Genomic DNA, 22,500 nt, shown 5'->3' with positions numbered 1-22,500 from the left:
GTAATATCCAGCGTTGTCGGGCTGTACCTATATTGCGAAACGCACAAAATGCAATGTAGTGGTATACAAACAATCTATCTATACGGTCTGTCGGTATACATCTAAATAGTTTTGTCTAACACTCCTGCCTTACTTCATAACATAAGATATATTGTGTATGCTGTGGTTCTACGTACACATACGCAGAAACTTGTATAAATATGTAGTGTAAAAACGCACGCACGCACGCACTCACAAAGAGAGAGAGAGAGAGAGAGAGAGAGAGAGAGAGAGAGAGAGAGAGAGAGAGAGAAATCATATGCTTTTCTCCTGAATGGTTTTACCGAGGTGGAATGAGAATTGCCTTACCGAGGAACTGCCGTCTATATTTAAATAGGCTGGCAAAAATTTTGACGGAGTACTGCTTACTCACGCCTGTGAGAGAGAGAGAGAGAGAGAGAGAGAGAGAGAGAGAGAGAGAGAGAGAGAGAGAGAGAGGTATGTTTACATTATTTTATTTCTAAATATAACGAAGACGAGGTTGAATTGGGGATACCACGTCTGTTTATTTACGCTGAAAATGTTTAACTGGTGTGGTTAATGCTGGACGGCTAGTAATTTATTTGCAGTTTATATAGCACTATTAACCTATAACTTTTCAAGAATGATATCGCCCTCACTTTGGAATGCATTGCGCTTAATCTACACTTTATTTAATAGTTCTTGAAAATGCTACTTTAAATATTTCACATTTTTCCTTTCTTAATTCATGCCTTTCCCCTGCATATTTATGACTTATGTTCCATGGTCACTTTTAATAATAAATTTGTCAACCTTTATTTTACCACATATTCTGTAGTCAATAATTCCTCTTCCAGATCATGCAAAATAAGAGGAAAAAATAGTTCCTTGACCCCGCCAATACACTCCATGGCGTCGGTTCCATAAAGTCGCAGAGGGGGTTCAATGCTCACAATATGATATTATATAGGAAAGTGACACCCTTCGCCTTTGGCACACTCTACAAGTCTCAGCTGATAGGGAAAATTCTGCTCTTAAATTCGAACTTCTCTATTCCATGCTTTAAATAAAATTGCTGTAACTATAAATAATAATAATAATAATAATAATAATAATAATAATAATAATAATAATAATAATGCCAAATTGTTTGAAAATTTATTTTTATATTATTCGCCCCACTATTATCCTCTAACGGGAACCAAGACGGCCAGAAAAACCAAGTATTGTTTGTCATTCTCATTACTATTATTTCTACAACCGGCGGCTCACACCAAGGCTCATAAGTTGAAACACTGCTTCCTATTCCAGGCGAGCGCACTCACGCACGCTCATACCTTTGTAAGCAGGCAAACAGCAACTGCTACCACGCGGGCAAAAGCAAGCAGCACTCCAACTACGCGGCTTCACAACATGAATCCTCACCACTAGACGACTCGATGTATGAATACAGGTTTCGTTGCGCTCAGGACCCACCGGTTGTGCTCCTCAATTATTCAATTGCGCAGGTACCAAGTGAATACAAAAGCATTTTCCCAACGCCGACAACTACGCTCAAAAGAGCACTGAAAGGTTATAAGCGAAGAGCAAAAGGTGAGACCATTCTTTCAAATACGATTTTTAACACAACACATTATTGTTTATTGATGTAGTTAATGCTGGAAGCTTAGTAATGTATTTGCCGTTTATATTGCACTCTTAACCTGTAGCTAACTACTACTTCTTCTTCTTCTTCTTCTTCTTCTTCTTCTTCTTCTTCTTCTTCTTCTTATTCTTATTATTATTATTATTATTATTATTATTATTATTATTGGTGCTGTGAAATTATTTCAGAAGCATGCAGAACCCATAACATTTATTTTCGTAATCTTTCAGCGAATTCTGAAGTCATTCTCAAACTGTACAATGGGGTGAATGACGTACAAACAGAAAAATAAGATTGTAAAAAAATTTAATTTCGATTACAATCTAATTTACAATTCTAATCCATTTTTACTTTTCTGTTTGTGCGTCATTCACCCTATGGTACAGTTTGAGAATGACTTCAAGATTCGCTGAAAGATGACGAAAACAAAAATGCTGTAGGTTCTGTAAGCTTCTGAAAGAATTTCACAGCACCAGTAATAACAATAATCATTTTATTAATTTTTTCGTACAGTGAGGTAGGAGCACCTTTTAATATTACCGAGTTTCTCTTCAAGCAAACACTTTCTCATATTAAAACTAAAACGGCTTATTTTCAATTCAGCGTTGGTCTCTTTGAACTAACTTTGTTTACTCTTAAAAATGAGTTCATGTCTGTTCAGACCAGCTTCATTCCCTTGTATACAACTCACTTTTCAGATTTGTTAGTTCGTTTTTAAGTAAACGTTTTCAATCTTTAGTAAACGTTTTCAATCTTCAGCTTCTAATTAGCCCGCTTATTTATTATGCAACTCGGCTCAAACGCAGTTAATGCTCTCCCCAGTTCAGCCTTCTTTCGAGTTAGATTCATTCAGTTTCAATATCCTGTAACTTTCATTCATTACTTCAAGATTATTATTATTATTATAATAATAATTCGCTCGTGTGCTTGTAATGTAATGTAATGGTATTAATAATGCATCAGAATAACGTAAATTATATTTGTGACACCTTACAAGCGTACAAAAGAGAATTTCTGTTCGCCATTACTTACCTTACCAATTTGGAGTATTTTTGCATGAGTGGTATCATTAACATGTTATTATTCCATGTGTTCGCATACAGATAATAGCAAAAACAGCAATAAACTCGCTGATCCAATTTTCACAAGGTAAAACGGGTATTCCAAGGTTCCAAGACTCCCGTCTGATCCCAATACTTCCACCCTCCTCCCGTGTTGCAACGTAAACAAAACTCTGACTATTCTGCCGAAGAGGGTCGTTGAAAACTGAGCCTGACAAAGTTGACCAACTTAGCAGTAACTTTTGATATGCAAAATACGTTAATTTCGTAGCTTCTACGGGATTCGCTTCGATTCCGAGCGTTTGAAAGAAGCCAAGTTTTCAAGTGCTTCTGCGGAGAGACAAAGGAAGTACAGACACTGTGTCTTTTCAGTGAAAGAGAGGGATTAATTCTATTCATAGTGAAAAGAAAAAGTATAAAGACAGAATGACATCCGAAGTGTGATACTGAGAGGGGGTTGAACAAGCAGCTGATGTGATGGCGCGCACACACACACACACACACACACACACACACACACACACACACAGAGAGAGAGAGAGAGAGAGAGAGAGAGAGATGGTCAGCAAAAAGTAAGGGAGTGGGTAAGGTTTAGTTACCTGCAATAAGAAATTAGCGAAGCGACTCGAGAAGAGGGAGAAGCGAGGGTTAAGTATGACTCATTAACAGGTGGAGGAGGAGGAAGAAAGTCAGGGGTGGGGAAAGGGAGGATTATGAGGCATGGGTGGTCGGCATTCCCCTCACTCAGCAAGAAAGTCCACCCGCTGTGCGGGGGCTACTTGATGATGCTGAAAGCCTGAAACACCATTTACTTTCATTGCAAAATTTTATCCTAATATTGTACATGAGAGAGAGAGAGAGAGAGAGAGAGAGAGAGAGAGAGAGAGAGAGAGAGAGAGAGAGAGAGAGCGCTCATCATCGTAGTTTCCAGTGGCAAAAACGCAAGAACCATAGAGCCAACAGCGTCCAGGCCAAATTGAAATTCTTGTATTCTTTTTAGCGCGATCCATAACTTAAAAACGCTGAAGAGAAGTATGCAGGTATGTTTTAACTCTCCCCCCCTCCCCAACCCCCGGGTGCCTGAAGTTTGAAACGGACGGCTGAGCACTTCTCTCTCATTTTTCCTCTTTTGTCTTTTTTCATTCTTTTTGGTCTTTTGTTCCTCTCGAGTTTTATATACGTCGAAACAACAACCATCAACCTTCGAGACGAGCGTGTGTGTGCATTCGCTCAACCGTGTTCTTCAGAAATTAAGGAACATTCTCTCACTCAATGGAGTCTTTTCTAACACGTCCCGTTCGATGTCAGACAGACAGACGGGGCAAGGGACTCTCAAATTTGCAAATATAAAGATTTAAGCAGAAGCTGCATCTAAAATGGGAGCTTCCAAACTAGTTCAGTTCAAGCACAAATCGTTGAATACCATAATGATTAAGTCCGAGCAGAGTGCTGGAATCACCTCTAAAGAAAGTGGAGAAAGTTACAAGCATCTATGAGTACAGCCGCGTGCAGAGAATTCTGCAACACCCTCAAACAAAAACAATATGTTTTCTATGACTTCTGATTGTCTGTCACTTTCCAAAGCAACTTCATCTTGCCAGGAAGTCAAGGCTGTGTTCATACTGAACCTTTCATCCACTGATAAAACTGGTGCTACTCACAGCTTTGGTTTGTCCTTTAAAACTCAACTGCCAGTATATTTTGGAAACAATGGCCTTTATAAACCCTTGGGCGTTGCATAACAACATTTCCATTACAAATATCATTTACAAGGTAGTGAAAATACAGTGACCAAATGCAAAGAAATCTACATTTAGCATTTCGAAAAACAGCGATGACTAATAAAAACAATAGCACGTCTTCATCATCATCACCAAGATGATCAGGGGCGAGAGTAATAGACTCGATTTATCATCAGCAAATCTATTTCCACATTTTGTTATTTGTGCAAATTCCAAAGTCTGTTTGAAATATTTCTTGTGCCTTATTATCTCTTCCAGAGCCTTCCGTCAAATTTATCATCATCAATCATTTCTCTTGCTGGTTCTCCCTTGCCATCCCCATTCGATCTCCGCTAACCTCCCCCCCCCCTTGCCCTCTCTCTCTCTCTCTCTCTCTCTCTCTCTCTCTCTCTCAGGCCATGGAAAGAAGGCTTTAGTCCAGATAGCCTGTTGTGCTCCTCTACGCAACAACAATCACTGTGTACCTGACGAAATCCAAAGAGACAGGACTTGGAAAATGCTTATGTAAACTCCTGCTCAACACCTTAAATGTAGATTTGATCTTTCAAAACAATGGTCACACTGACTCTTCGCGCATGAGGCGCGAACAATTTAATACAAGTACGCGTATTTTGGACACAGGTAAGAAATCACTAACTTGGGCTAAACAACATCTATAAAAACGTATCTCCGGAAAGAAATGGCTTGCCGAGTGGAAATTTTAATGGTGCTAAGCAAACCGAACGAAAAATATTGCCCTCCACTAATTTCCTTCTTGTAAGAAAATAATGACACAAAATTATAAGTAGCCTTTTAGAGAGGTCCTTCTAGTCATAATGAGACATTACTCGTGCGACTTGATTCCTCTACTGACAGCATTTTTTTTAAATTTTTGTTTATTTCCGATAATAATACATGTATGTATGCTTAAGGACAAGGAATTGTATATTTTTGTCTATTTTCTACATATGTATGTAAATCTATATTCTCAAGTACAATCAGGGGAAGGAAGATATCCAAAACAGTAAGAAAACGATAGAAGTCTTCACAATGGCATTGATTGGCCAAGGGCTTGCAAAGACCTCCAATCGAGTTCCTCTTGAACTGCGATTCTTTTTCTCACTCTGTCTACTTCTTTAGCTTTCCAGAAATTTCTTTCTTTCTTGCAGTTCTGTTAATGAGGAACTGAAAAATGGCTTATAACGATAAGGGCCATTTTTGTAGGCGACGGCCCATGTTTGCGAAAATGCTGATGCTAAAATATTTGTTTACAAAAACATTATATATATATATATATATATATATATATATATATATATATATATATATATATATATATATATATATATATATATATATATATATATATATATATATTTCATACAGTATTTCCAGTCAGTAATTAGCTCTGACATCAGACTTAAAACTTTAACTCTCTCAGACTGGACTTCTCTGTCTTTAAAGGTCCCCATGAACCTCATTAAACTGCAAAATACGAAAGGTCTTTTTACCCAACTCCGCTTCCCGTAAGTAAACAAGAATCGCACACGAGACCTGAAATCGATCGTGACCCGACACGAAGGCAATTAACACTTCATTGTTATTCCAGAGCGACTCCCGGTAATCCAGAGTCAAACATTCCAGATTTAAAGACGAGACAACTGCTTGTTCAAAGTTCTATTCGCTCGGTGAGATGAAAAATTGAATTAAAAAGGATCTCAAATAAAAAGTGAGACAACGATTCTTGACGGGAAGTGCACCAACCCCGCAGCCTAAGTCTTGACAACTTCCCGAACCTCTTCACGGGAACCTTCACTTTCATTAACATTTCAGGCCTCTTTATCTTTTATTATAAATTAAAATGCTGAAAACTTGAGGGCAGGAAAGCATAAAAAATTGGCTTTTCACTTTAGCTAAACTGGGACCTAATATTTCTTCTACACTTACTAAGCGAACGTAGCCAAAGATTCACTGCTCATCAATAATTAATAAGAAAGTCTGCGTTTGCTTTAGGAAAATGAGTTTATAAATATCTTATACACTGTATATACCTGTGACCTAATTATCGCAAACAACATTGCTGTACCATAAAAATCACTATTCAAGGTAGAGTTTCGTTCCTAATAATTATGACATAAATTTTAAAGCTAAACTGCACGGCAAATATACGTGCCTTCAATATGCCGATACGGAAATACATATCGTTAAAATTCAGAAACGGAGTTGAAGCATAGATCTAAGTCAAAGGTTTCAAAGGTCATTATGAAATCGGTCACCATCTGAACAAAATGGACAGTACCTGGCGTCCCAAATCCCAATCGAGTTCACCCCACGCGATCAGCAAGAGGAGCGTTGACGCACAGCGAACACAAGAAGCTCTGACACCGGAATAACATTAATGAAGGAGGAAAAGGTGAAGACGCTGACAGGGCAGCTCTTTCATTAGCAATCGGAGAAGTCCATTACAACTCATTCTAAGTAAACCTGACTATAACCCTTCTAAATTACGTCTGATTACGTGGCCGCGAAAGGTAGTCTTTGCCATCTAGTGTTCTGGAAACAAGTCAAAACAGTTAACAAAAATTCAGTCACTGATCTGGCTGAATCTCAACATACTTACTCAATGAAATACTTGTTCAATCTGAATACAGTCCCAAGAATAAATATTTTAGAAAGTTGAAAATGTAAGGAAATCTCGCATGTTTAATCTTTTCCTTAAAGAAACTCCTCTCTTTAGAAATGCGCACCATCACTGGAGTCAACTCGTACCAATTCTGATGTCTTAGAAAAACTTAACGATCTTAACGTTCACTTCTAAGTCCCCAAAGGTACGGCTTCCGGTACACCATGGCCCGCGGGGTTAGAGAAAGAGAAGGGGGAGTTTGGGGGTGGACAAGGAGGTTAGATCTAACTTCCTTGGGGGTGGATGGTTAACCTCCTCATTAAGGGAAATGGAAGAGGTGGAGAGAGAGAGAGAGAGAGAGAGAGAGAGAGAGAGAGAGAGAGATCTTGGTCACTGTAGTATAATCACTGATGTATAATCGAACAAAGTTGATAGTCGACAATGAATAAATAAAGCCGCATATAACACGGTTCAAGGCCTAAGAATAGATTAGAAGATAGTTCATAAATTATGACATGAAAAAATGCAGAAGTGACAAACAGGACAAAATATATAATCAATATTTTGAATTCTCTTCTTTTTCTACTCTTTCAGGAACGGAAGCTTGATAAATGATAGGAGACAAACGTTTTGGAAATACTTAGGCATGACCACAAAATCGAATACTGTCCGAGTAAACAGCGACAATAATAATAATAATAATAATAATAATAATAATAATAATAATAATAATGAAACTATTTCATCCAAATGATGATGACAACCATTATGCTAACAATATGAAGGAAAAGGGCTAAGAAGAATGAGAACCTCCATAATAACAAGCCGAAGCACATGACCAAAAAAAAAAAAAAAAAAAAAAAGGCACCGGAAAAAGGAGAGAAGCTATTAAACATAATTGCGGTTCTGTAATGGAAGCCATGATCTAGGTGAGAGAGGAAGACCCTCCCCGTTTTTCTGGTCCGCTGGAAGAAGACGATAACAATAATGCTAATGAGTTATCATGAAATAAACGAAGCGGAACACAACAAAACCGAAGGTAGTTGGAAGAGACACGAAAGCGTGTGGCACTTAGTAAAAAGGCGAAAGAGAATGGGATGCAATTTAGATAACTTTGGAGAATGAAAAAACCTCCCTCAATTATGATGTTCTGTCCCTTCCCTGGGCCTCAAGACCCATACTTGTGGTTTTTCCTTTCCTCCTTCAGGAAAAGAATGAATACGGGAACTGATTTTACCGTCTCGTTCGTTTGAAACAATAAAGGAAGTTAATAAAACTTATGACATAGAATCAACGCACCACACTGAACTGCCGATGATGGTGGATTAAATTTCATTACTTGAATTTTAACGGTTCTCGAAAGTGTTTTTTTTGCAAAATGAAAAATTTCAGTGATTAGGAGCCATCTATCCCACACATTTTTCTTAACACACTTTATAATTATATATATATATATATATATATATATATATATATATATATATATATATATATATATATATATATATATATATATATCTATATATACATATAAGCAGATAAATGTGTACATATATATACATATACATATGTATGTATGTATGTATGTATGTATGTATGTATGTATGTATGTATGTATGTGAAACTTTAGGGCCCATAAGAAATGATTAGCACGACAAAAAGAAATTCATCGATTAGTAGTAATTCAATCATGATCAGTGATCAAGAGTGAAGTATTTTCAATCGAGACATATGTACGTTCTTTCTTGTTGATAATGTTATCATGGGCCTTTTAAATTTCATGTAACACTGTAAGATTACAGTACAATATAATTACACACACATACGCACATATTTAAAATTAAGCAATGAAACAGAAAAAATTTACATCCAAAGAAACCTTAGTGCAAGAAGCCGGAGATGTGAAGCGTTGAGACAAAGTTAATTTCAAGTGACATTAAAGTCGTCCGGAACTCATAAAAGATGGTCATAATCGCCCGATCCAACGATCGGACGAGCATGTGATTCTTGCAATTCAAGTTCCATAACGTTTGTGCAATGACCGCGAAGTAATTATAATGAACAACAAGGCAATGATCTGAAGCATGATACTGTATGAAAGAGAATACAGGAAGAATATACTGTATGCTAAAACTGCTGTCACAATATCAATCAAATAAGATTTTGTACCAAAGTGTGTGTGTCATTCTTAGACAGTTATAAAACAAAAGTGACACGTTTACATAGCTGTAAGGAGAGAGAGAGAGAGAGAGAGAGAGAGAGAGCAAGCAAAAGGGGTGAGCAAGCGGTTATGGAAGGAAATGGCCAAGAGGTCAAGGTGGAGTGACCGAAGGAGTGAGCAGGGGGGGACGGACGAAGAAGGATGAGAGGGAGGGTGGGGGGGGGGGGTAGGGGCAGACGGGGAGAGGATCCTGGAGGAGGGGTTATATTCCGAAGAAAGGACAAATTCAGAGCTATATTCAACTCCTGGCAGCTGAAATTTCCCGACCAATAACACCGGAAATATTCAGTTTTTAAGAGAAGTACTGATGATGAGTTTGCTAAATGCATGTTAGATTTATTATCATTTATATTATTTATTCCAATATGGAACACTGTCCATTATGAGATATGTTCGTAAAAAATCTAATTTAGAAATATTAATATTTAGATACCTTGTTTATTGACAACTTGTTCTAAAGTCCAAAGACATCACTAGGATAATGATGGATAATGAGTCGTTCCATAATTAAAAATTCTATATTGTCCCTTCAAGAGAGGGGGCATGTCACGGAGTTGCAGCAATTTATCAAAGGGGTTTTATAACTGTTTTATTTTTTGGTCAACATGGCGCGATGTATTCTCCAACTACTTCAGCACGGACATTCTGTTTAACATAGAGTGAGTAGTCATCAGTGGGCCAAGGCTCATAATGCCCTTCCTTCTGAGAACTTCAGGAATCCAAATTTAATCATCTGAGCGACAAAAATAACTATTCAATGGACATGGAGCAAAGAGGCTGACCTACTTGAGCAAGGACGAATAGTTTCGGCCAATATTAAGTACGAAAGAAACACGTCAACTTGAAAACGATGGTCGCAAGGTAACGGTAAAGGAGTGACCCTCGTTGGTCTTGCAGGAGTTTAGGGCCTCATTAAGCTTTATCTTTTAGGCTCTAGGAAAAATAAGCCCCACTATTTCACCCTTGAGTTTGCACAAGACCTTTTCGATCATGCTGTCGCTCGCATTGCGCTTCATTTGTTTTAACATCCAAAGAAACCTCATCAATCAAAGTTTTAATATTCAACAAACTTAATTCTGTTAAGCAAACGAATGTTTACACACAAACTATCAAGTTTCATTCTGATTAAGCCTATTCTGCCAAGGTCCAGTTCTCACCCAAGAATTTGAAATGACCAAGTACTGAGAAATGCCCCTAGAATGTCTCGAGCTTTTAGTAACAAGCGAGGCTCATACTCTATACCAGGTTCTAGAGCGGGTTACTACTTCTAAATGTTTCAAATGCTACCCAAGTCTTACATTTATAATAATGCCATTACACACCTTATATCTTTTTAAACATATTTCACCCGATTTTAGCTCAATTTCTTATAAGTTCATAAGCCTACCAATCATTCAAATACATAGCAAGCCCTATCTATCAGCTTAAATATATAATAATCCTTTTACCACTGATTATACCTATTAAGCTCTAATATACACGTATTTCTATAAATTTACACATCCATAATACCTCGTGTGTCAAGTAAATACCATTTTATATGTACGCACACAAACACACTCACATATATATGTGTGTATGTATATATATATATAATATATATATATATATATATATATATATATATATATATATATATATATATATATATATATATATATATATTATATATATCTATATATATATTCCTATATATAAAACACACCCTATATATATATATATATATATATATATATATATATATATATAAATATATATATGTATATATATATATATATATAATGTAGTAAGTGTGTGTTTTTATATAGAATATATATACTGCATATACTGTGTGTATATATATATACACACATATATTTACTTGACACACGAGGTTTTATGGATGCGTAAATTTATAGAAATAAGTGTATATTAGAGCTTAATAAGTATAATCAGTGATAAAAGGATTAATATATATATATATATATATATATATATATATATATATATATATATATATATATATATATATATATATATATATATATGCCTCTTAAGCCATGTTCATCAATATCAATATCTACCAAGCCTTATCTATAAGTTTACAAAAGTATTAGCCTCCATCTATCAGCTTTAATAGCCAATATGCTCTATCGAACAGCTTATAATTATGTCCGTTACACCCTGTCTAGAGGTTTAAATCTCCACTGCGCATTATTTACATGCCATAATACCAACTAGACCACACCTTTCAGGCTCGGTACCCGTCAAACCATATCTACGAGTTCAAATAAACGTTATGTCATATTTGCATGTTCTTATTTCCACAAAGCCTACATCATTTTGCATCATTTTCCTATTCCGTTGAACGGGTAAGTTAAAGAAAAAATTATGGACAGACTAATTGGTTTCCATTAGCCGAGGGAATCTTGATCCATATAAAGAGGATTTCGTCCAATATCAGGCAATGGGACATACATTACAGAAATAATAACCATTTTAAAGAGAGAGAGAGAGAGAGAGAGAGAGAGAGAGAGAGAGAGAGAGAGAGAGAGAGAACTTTACGTCTATTTACCAACGACCTAACGTGAAACTTTCGATCGATCTTTCACCTGCAGATGTCAGCACTGGGAGAGCAATCTTGATGAAATGAAAATTCCACACACAGCTAGCGCAACACACAACCTAATTGATATTTCTCACTCTCTGGTAACAGAACGCCGAGAAATTCTCTGCAAAATTCACTGACAACATAAAAGCATCGCGTCACTGAAAACAAGTAATGTCCTTTACGGCTGGAATAATTCTAAATCACATAGCGAATTCTAAAAGTAGTCCAAATAGGCATACTTACTTGTATTCTTGGAACCCGGTTGCAGCCATCATCATTGGTAAAAGACACTAATATAAAAATATGTTTAAAGTACACCAAATAAAAATGGCAATCATAAGAGGAAAAACAAAAAGGTACCAAACATCATACAACTACGATTTTAGCAAAGTACATTCCAAAATAAAACTGTCAGTCATTCTGCATTTCTGGCACCTGTAAGATGTGAACAGCGTATTCTATCTACTTTTAAGTATGCTAATTGCTCAACAACAAAGAAAACAAAAGGCGTAACAAGAAAAAGACTCAAGCACTATCAATAATGAAGAAAGCTAACATACTTAGTCGATAAAGGCAAGAGGCACATTCCGTTATTTAATAAAAGTATCGAGAGAATTGTGGATGCACAGACGATTTACATGTAAACAATTACTCAAGTACTTAAATCACAGGAAATGATAAAAAAAAAATATTGCTGGCAGGCAAGGAATTAAGTATGAAAAAGTTATGTGTATGTATATATATATATATATATATATATATATATATATATATATATATATATATATATATATATATATATATATATATATATATATATATATATGCAAATCAATATGCTGCAGGCAATAGAAATAAAAAGCAGCAAATAAATAAGAAAACAAAAACACAATAAACTAAGTAAACGAGATCAAGATGCAAACAAAAACTTAACAAATACGCCAAACAAAGGTTTCAAACAATGATGTCAAAAATGACGCAAGCAAGCACTAATGACGTCATATTCAGGCAGGTAGTCAAGGCAGCCAGCGGGTGGGTGAGTGGGCAGAGGGGGCGTACTGGCAGAGGCTGGCTGCTGACTGAAGGAAGGTCTACAGCACACATAAGTGTGGTGATGCTGGGTGCTTTGAGCCAGTGCGGGCGATGACTATTTCGTTCCCTTACCTTCGAAACCCGATGACGGTTTCGTCGAGGACGAATCGTACACACGCTCCTTCGCCGCCGGCGTTTCCGGAGGGCTCGACTCTGTCGTTTCGCCCCCAGCTTCTTCTCCGTCGTCTTCGTCATCGTCTGGGTAATATTTTCTGCCACGTCCCTTCACGTCTTTGCCTCTCTTCCCTCTCCCCCATTCCTTGTGATTCGAAGGACCCCTTTTGTAGTCCTCCTCAGCATTCCTCCCCCCGTCGCCGTCCCCCGCGCCTATTTCGCTTCCCGTTTCTCTTCCTGAATCTTTCCTCAAGGCCTTCTGGGCAGACTTGAATTTGGCGGTTATCTCATCGTCGTCGTCGTCATCGTCTTCGTCATCATCATCATTGTCATCCCGCCCAGCCATCATATTGACCTTGCAGGGAAGGGGCGCTTTTGGCTGCTGTTGCGGGCTCTTCCCAGCAGAAGCTTGTTCATCTGCGGAATGAGCAAATAGTATTCTGGCTTCCCTTTTCCCTGTCACCTTAGGGTCCGTCGTGCTGGGGTCTCCCGTCTTCACGTCATTCGCTTTTCTCTCCCAATTAACAGTGGATGTGAATGCACCAGCTTTCCCGCCTTCCTCATCGGGTAATTCCATTGCTTTCGTGACCTTCATATCCAGTGTGGCTGACCTAACTGCGTGATCTTCCTTTGCCTTCATGACTCCTTGACCTATGACCTCGCTCGTAGCTGATCTGTGATGATCGCCCTTCCCATCCCGGCCTGCTTGTTTCATTCGATTATCAACAGTAGCTGACCTCGTCCTCCACTCGCCACTAGAGGAAGTGAAAGAGAACTTCTTACTACCAGAGCGCCATCCACCACCACCTCCTCCTCCACCTCCTTTCCCTCCGCTGCTATCTTCCAACGAGGTTGTGGAACGAGTAGAGGCGCTGCGCTTGTCACCACTTCGACCAATAGGTGAAGGCGATGATGCTGTTCTTTTCAGGTGCTTGATGAGCTTCTTCATGGGTGAACGAGTTTTCTCACCTTGGGATTCCTTGTCCTTGACAGAATCTCGACTACTCCTGAGAGATTCTTTGCTGCCCTTCCGTGATTCTTTAGAATCCCCTCCAACTGACCCCTTCTCCCTACTCCTCCAAGAACTTTTAGTCTTGGTGGAAGTCTTGTCCTTCGCGGTGGACGACTTACTGTAATTCGAGCTCTTACTCCGAAGAGACTCTTTACTCTCGATGGATTCGCTGTCGTAGTCTTTCGCTTCGTCCATTTCCTCGTTGATGATATCAAGCTCTCCAGATCCCAAGCTACTTTCCAGACTGACGACGTCGGCCCCTCCCCCATCCCCCGCTGCTTGTCCTACAGTAGACTTGTTACCGGGGATGTTTCTTTGGGATTTGGTTAGTGATGCGGCGCTGCCGGCGCTACCAGCACTGCCTACGCTGTCTCTCCTCCTGGTTTCTTCCTCAACATCGCTGTCAGAGTCCGAGTCAGGACTTCGAGGTCTCGTTATCCGTATAACTGGAACACCGCTAGACTTTCGGGACTGGGACCTGGGTTTCTCCAGGCAGAAGGGGCAGCACCATCGGAGAAAACCAAACCGATCCAGCAGACCGGTGGACTGGACAACCTTCTGCGGAAAAGTCCTGTAAGTCTTTTGAGACGGCTGAAAGTCATATCGAAGCTTCATCTTGTTTTTTATGTTAACCTAATCCAAGCATAGGATTGTATCATTCGAAGAGTAGCAGTGTCCGGGGTTACAGCTGCTAGACATTCAAGAAATTACATTTTCAATCATATTGTCACTTACGACACAGTGCCTGTATGATGTTAAACATATACTTATTCACAACATAGATATCACCATCCATTGTCTGGCAGACACAAAATTTTCTCCATTTGGTCAAACATTCATCTGAAATACACTGCGCAGTGTTTTCTTATAACCTGTACCGACAAATGAGATAAGGATTATTAGAAAACAAATATTTGAGGTGACATGCAGCATCACTAGATGTCACGCATTCAGTTCCGGTTATACCCAGTACAGTCATACAATCATCATCATTTACATGCAGTTTTCTACAGCTGTCATACCCACGAAGGAAATCTAAGTAAATACGTACATCATTAATTCAATCCTTTCAGTGGAACAAATAACTGAATATCGCAGGTCAAAACAAATCAAAATCAAGGAAAACCTAGGAAAAAGTTTTACAAGTCAATGACAATGATTCATAACTTCTGCAAAATACATCCTCTAAAGAAGAAATGACACTTGTTCTTTGGCAGTGTTGAAGTCGACAAAATGCCATAGTATTATGTAAAAAGCTAAGTTTTGAAAATTTGAATGTAATTTCTGCTACCTTCTTAACATTATTTTTTCAGCCTTATGGACGTTTGTTTTATAGATCTGTGAGAAGTATTATTTTTAAACCTTTGGAATTTACTTTTTCGTATTCAAATTATTGCCTTTTTAAACCATTTTATGATACCATTTTTGTAATTAATAAATTACTGATTTTTTGCGAAAGTTCGGGTTACCTCCTTTTCATCTACTACTTTAAAAATATAGTCCTTAACCTTCCGCAACTTACACTGCCTGAGCTTTTCAATAACAAAGATTTTAAAGTAATTGATGAAAAATCTGGAAAACATTCTAGTCAGAGGGCTAAGAGCACGAAAAGCAATGAAAGACGACGTTTTAAGGAATGATATAAATATGGGAATCATCATTCCATGTATTTCTTTTCTCTAATTTACAAAAAAAAAAAAAATCCACTTATTTATTCATTCATAGACATTTCTATTCTTTCACCGTACATACGAGGAACAGAAAGAAAACAATAGCCCAGTATTTTGTTCCAGTGGAACAGTTGCTAAACTGTATTCCTGAAAAAGTTTCGTGTCGGACATGACACGAATACCTCAGCAGGCAATATCTGATCAGAAATCAGTAAATATGACTGTCCCCTTGTCTCAGCCGATACCCTACGATAATCCATAGAGAACCCATAAGCAATTTGACCGCCCGTTTCAAATTATAGGAATAATTTATAAAAAGACATAAAGACAACATTAAACTTACGAGAACCTTTACGGAGGCTCAATTGCACCTTTAATTACTGAGTGATTAATTCTTGATTTCGAGGAAGGAGGGAGAGGGAAGGAGAAGAGGGGAGAGTTCATCACTTTTTTTAATGGTACAGTAAAGTCTGACGAAAATCCCACACGTAACCAACAGAGAAAAAAAATCTTTAAAAAATAGAAAGTTTAAAAAATGCAGTTTCCCATGGGTGCACGAGAAATTTTTTCCTGCAAGCTTTACAGAGCTCAACTTTCAGGTCAAACAACGAACGTAACGATGAAATGCAGGGCTCAAGAAATATCCAGAATTTACTGTTGTATGTGAAAGACAAACTGAAAGAGCAACTACAGTACGTTAAATTACATAGATACAAAAAAAGGGTTCTTTATAAGATTACGGACTAAAAATAAAAGTAAGCTGCCCTATCAATTTTAAGGACATTTCCCAGTTTCGAAAAGGTGTTACGGAACCCTGACGAAGCCCTTCGGAAAGAGCGACTAGCATGTCATGATTTGCATAAGCATGAGCGATGGCATATCGCGTGTGACACATTTTATAGACAAGGGCACTGACTGATGTCCACACGAACGTAGGGAACGCACAGCATTTGCAAAGATTTAGGATCCTTTGTGCAATACAACACAAGATAAATCACATTTGACACTTTCACAGCCTCTCCGCCTGCATTAATTCAAACAAAAACAACACCCATAAAATATAATGGAACCTTTTATGTATCTGAAATCTCTATCATACAATTCCCATATCTTCCTAAAAGGGCCATGCAAAATCACACACATACACACTATCTATTACATACATACATACATACATACATACATACATACATACATATATATATATATATATATATATATATATATATATATATATATATATATATATATATATATATATATATATATATATATATATATATATATATATATATATATATATATATATATATATATATATATATATATATGTGTGTGTGTGTGTGTGTATAAATAGATATATATGCATTTACATAACTGGACTCACGCAATAACAGTAGGCGAAATAGGAAATGTAAGTACCTTTCATACATAAAAGTCACGTAACCCGGTCATGACCAAACATACGCATAGTTACGCTTATGCTGAGTGTTTACAGTTTGAGGATAAGTCATGTGAAATTATCATTACAAAGTACGTAACAACGAATAATAATTGCAAGATTTCAAAAAGTGCACAACACTTTCATTAGTCGGTATATAAACCATATACACGCCATTATACAACACACACATACACTAAGGAAAATGGAGAGAGAGAGAGAGAGAGAGAGAGAGAGAGAGAGAGAGAGAGAGAGAGAGAGAGAGAGAGAGTCTAACTGACCACCGTAAAAACGCTGAAATAACTGTAGGGATTTCTAAGCGCATGTGCGTAAATATAATATACGCACTCACGCAAGAGCGTCGTTCTATAAGGTGAGGTCATTCATGATAATACCCTTCCGGTCTTATCAAATACGGCATATGGATGAGGTTCCTAGCACACAGCCTTCGCTACCTGGCTATGACCCCCCTACAGTCCACTACCTACCAAATACTTCAGTTACCTATTACTGCTATAGCTGCCTGAAATCGCCCTGACTCTGTTAGGAATCTAACAACCCTAGTCATGATATTGGTGTGGCGAATATCATGAACAATAAGCCACAAGCTCCTTTATATATATATATATATATATATATATATATATATATATATATATATATATATATATATATATATATATATATATATATATACTGTATATATATATATTGCAGTCTCCTTTAACAGAGGGCTCGATAGAAAGTAAACACAGCAATCACTGTCGCATTCATGCTTAAATGAATCACCTGTGCAGAAACTTTAGGTAACATTTACTGCTCCACACATCGTCCACACACTTTTGCTTCGTGGATATTATGGTCCTTAAATATAAGGCAAACATTTGTGTTCGTGTATAAATATATTATATATATATATATATATATATATATATATATATATATATATATATATATATATATATATGTATATTATATATATATAGACAGATAGAGATAGATACACTCGAAAGTATATGGCTATATAAATGGCTACCTTGTTCGACATGCAGAAGAGAAAAGGAGAGCATCGACAACAGCGACAATAATCGCCTTTCCCCACCAAAAACGCTTGAAACCAACAGCACCAGAAAACGCGAGCAAATTAGTTCGGTTTGCCTAAGGCTTCTGATTTTTGCCAATACTTAATGGAAGTGTCATAACCATTAACGCCCAATGTTAAATCGAGGGAATCACGGCTCTCCTCCATTCATATTGTTTAGACCAATGAAAACAACATGCTTTGCGCGGAGATGGAGAATCACAGAATACAGTTTATTACTCTTTTATTAAAATTCAACGTTTCTTTCTGCAATAACAGAAAGAACAATATAAAACAAAGCGAGTGGAAATAAAGTCGAGAGAACTCTTGAGTAACGAACAAAATATTAAAAACCAGATAATAAAAAGATAGGCATGCGGAAACAAAGAAAAAATACACATGGGTGAGAGGAAAAACGAGAGAGAGAGAGAGAGAGAGAGAGAGAGAGAGAGAGAGAGATGAGAGAGAGTGGTCGTACATGCGAGCAATCTAGTCGAATGATCACCTTGTCACCGCAATTTAAATCTATTAATTGTTTTCATGGCTTATAGAAATGAAAAGCGTTGTCTGATAATTGAAGGGGGAATTGCCTAAAGAAAACAAATAAACAAACAAACTGATTTATAGGAGGTAGGGATCTCATATTCTACATACAGTATGTGCATGCATATTTAAACTGTACACACACACACACACAATTCAATCTCTCTCTCTCTCTCTCTCTCTCTCTCTCTCTCTCTCTCTCTCTCTCTCTATATATATATATATATATATATATATATATATATATATATATATATATATATATATATATATATATATATATATATATATATATATATATATATATATATATATATATATATATATATATATATATATATAATACCCAACCAACCCAGCGCTGCCCGAGAAAACTCTGAATGACAGTCTACGGGTAGGGGAGGGAAGAAAAGAAGGGGAGGGGGAGGGGAAAAGGGAGAGGGGGCGGGGAGCGTGAAGGGTGAAGGAGGGGAAAAGGGAGGGGAGGAGGAAGGTAAAGGGGAGGGGAGAGGAGGGGAGGCAGAGGGGAAAAAGGGAAAAAGGGAAGAGGGAAGTGGAATTGGGAGGGGAAGGGGAAGGAGAGGGTGAGAGGGAGTTACTTCTTCTATCAGAAGAGAATAAAAAGCATCTCCACTGAACAAAGACAATAAATAACAAATATTGTATTTCTACAATTTACACTCATTTGTGTCTGTATGTTTGTGTGTGTGGGAGGGGAGAAGGTCTGCCTCTTGTGCAACAACAGACGGACCTATCAGTCTTAGGGATGTATTGAAGTGTTGTTGCCAAAACACCCCATAAACCTCATGTAAACCGAATTTATAACGATATATACCATCGTTATGCTACAAAGTAGTCGCTATACTGAACTCCTAAGGTAATAACAAAGAAGAAACGATCAAATTAATGAGAAAAATTGCATTTGAACTAATAAAGAAAAAGGATATACTGTCATCATATATCTTGCACGTCGTGTTGAGCTAGCAGCTACTTTGCATGCGTGAATGAGGAAGACAACTGGCATGTGTATGTGTTTAGGGAGAAAATCTTTGGACCAGCTGGTTTGGGTTCATTGCTTTCTAGCTATGAAATATGTTTTGTAACGAAGCCAAAAATATTTAATTTAGCAATACAAACAAGCAGTGAGGTATATGTTTAACACTTATATTAATAATAATCATAAATTATGATCAAAATTCACGTAAATTCTGATAAAAAATCTATGTTATAGAGGGTTTGGATTTATTGTTGTAGGATAACCATACGTCTGACAGCGCATGGAATAAAAGGTGATGCATTAGGAGAAAAATGAGAATTAACCCAGTAACACTGAAGGAAAAGGGGGGACATAAAAACGAAAATTTAATTTGTTTTGTCTGTTTGTATGTCTGTCACGTGGTAGGGATTTGATTTGGAGTTAAAAACGTTTCTGGAGTGACACAGTTCACTAAAATCTTGTCTGGCCCTGTCATATTCGATTTCTAATGGACAAACAAATATACAAACATTCACTTATATATATAGATATATATATATATATATATATATATATATATATATATATATATATATATATATATATATATATATCATACATACAGAGTGTACAGTTTTTGTAGCATAGGTATCAAAAGCAATTTAAAACACAATTAAACTGGCAATGCAAAGAGAAAAAAAATAGGGTCAATGGAAACGAAATTATAAAGTAAAAAACTCTGATAATAGCTACAACACCCCAGTCTAATAAACAGGTAATAGGCATTGGAATAAGCCAGTCAAGGCAAATGAATGGCAATCCAAACAAAAACGGCAGACAGAGGGACGCAAGTGCTGACGTCTGTCCTTCAATAATTCATTCACTCAGCAGCGCTCTCTGAAACGGCAGCAAATACAAATAAACAGCAGAAACCATCCCCCGCACACACACCCTCCCATCCCCCCCCGCCCCCCTCCAACAAAGCAATTACACTTCGATGATTACAGACTCCTCCCTTGTCTCTTTTCCAATTAGTTTAAGCAGTTGTGTATGACCCATGGAAATGTTTTATGCCTTACAATCACGATAACTGGCACTGTTGACGCTGTCATTTTCACCCACATATAGCCTACGCACTGGACACGCTCACACACATAGGCTACACATACACACGTAACTGCAAACACAATAAATTAACGAAATATAAGGCAAAAATAAACACACATTTGCCGATGATCTCTGACAGTACACCCAGCTATGAGAAGAGTCAGTTGGCTTACATATACATATACATATATATATGTATGTATGTATGTATATATATATACATATGTATATATACAATATATGTATATATACATATATACTGTATATATATATATATATATATATATATATATATATATATATATATATATATATATATATATATAATAATATAATCAGTTTACTTCATAAAGTATTCTCTTGCACCGAGACCGAGTAGCATTTTGTTTCTCTCTCCTGCCTCGCCCTGAGTTATGCAAGAGTTAAACTTTTTTTTTACCCTCTTTCATGTGTACACTTTCTTCGACCTTTTCAGGTCATAATGACAAGACTAAATTTCAGGCTTTGTGCTTCCATGCTTGCATAACGAGCGACAACCAGCACTTGTTCGTGCTTTCTCTTACAATCCTTTCATTCTCTATTATTTTCGCATTCGACTTTTTTCACTTGTCACTCTGTTTCATATTCATTTTTTCATCTCATTAGTTTCAAATTCTAATAAAAATGCTCATATCTTCATTTGTAACTTCTTTATTCAAAGTTCAAACTTCTGATTCATTACTTTCACTAAGTTTCAAATTCATCAAGTCATCAGTTTACTGTTTCGTTGTCATCCTATTTCCATTTATTAACGTCATTGATAATATTCATTTAATGTAATTCAAATACATATGTATTTTAGTCTCAACGTGATAAACTACAAACCATTTTCCAATTACTGACTATAAAACTCTTTCACTAATTTCTGCAGCTTGTCTTCGAGCAATATAACGTCCAGTTACTAAAGGCCTTGCTGGCTCTTTTTCCTTTTCTGTTCTTTGTCGTTTCTCTTCCAGCCAGTCACGCCTGACTTAACCAAAACAAATACTGAAGAAATATATAATTCCATAGCTAAATAAATAAAAGTAGATATGCCGTTGTTCACTCCGTGAAACCGAAACCTACATCGCATCCATTCGACAAGCCAAAGGCATAGTGTTTCATTCGAGATAAAAGACCATTCTCTACGGGTGGCCAAAGGGTTTCCTGAATCGATAACTAGTGGAAATTCTACATACATACGTGTGTGTGTGTGAGAGAGAGAGAGAGAGAGAGAGAGAGAGAGAGAGAGAGAGAGAGAGAGAGAGAGAGAGAGAGAGAGAGAGAGATTTCCGGGGGGTGGAGCTCAGGAGTAATGTAAGAAGTGATACAAAAAGACAGGAAGTGCGTTATTATACAGAAAAACGAGCAGCTGAAAAACAGAGAAACTCTTTATGTGAATTATAAACTAGCGGATATAGAAACATCTGCAACAGTTAATATACTGTATAACTATGAAAAATCAAAACAACTGAAAAGTAAGAATGCCAAACTAAAAATAAACCAAATACACGAAATTGCAGAGAATTAAGGAAAAAGAGTGCCAAAAGGGCACTCTATATCTGTGAAAAGAAAGAAAGAGTCG

General features: G+C 37.0%; 1 protein-coding gene across 8 annotated transcripts in view; it reads right to left on the bottom strand.

Moving 5' to 3' along the window:
• The window catches only part of LOC136841688 (uncharacterized), a 595,588-nt gene that overhangs the window by 103,277 nt on the left and 469,811 nt on the right, over positions 1-22,500 (bottom strand). The gene's annotated exons all lie outside the window — the stretch shown is intronic.

This window comes from Macrobrachium rosenbergii, chromosome 9 (genome assembly GCF_040412425.1).
Source record: "Macrobrachium rosenbergii isolate ZJJX-2024 chromosome 9, ASM4041242v1, whole genome shotgun sequence".
Taxonomy (NCBI): Eukaryota; Metazoa; Arthropoda; class Malacostraca; order Decapoda; family Palaemonidae; genus Macrobrachium; species Macrobrachium rosenbergii.
This window is presented reverse-complemented; position numbering and strand designations above follow the sequence as displayed.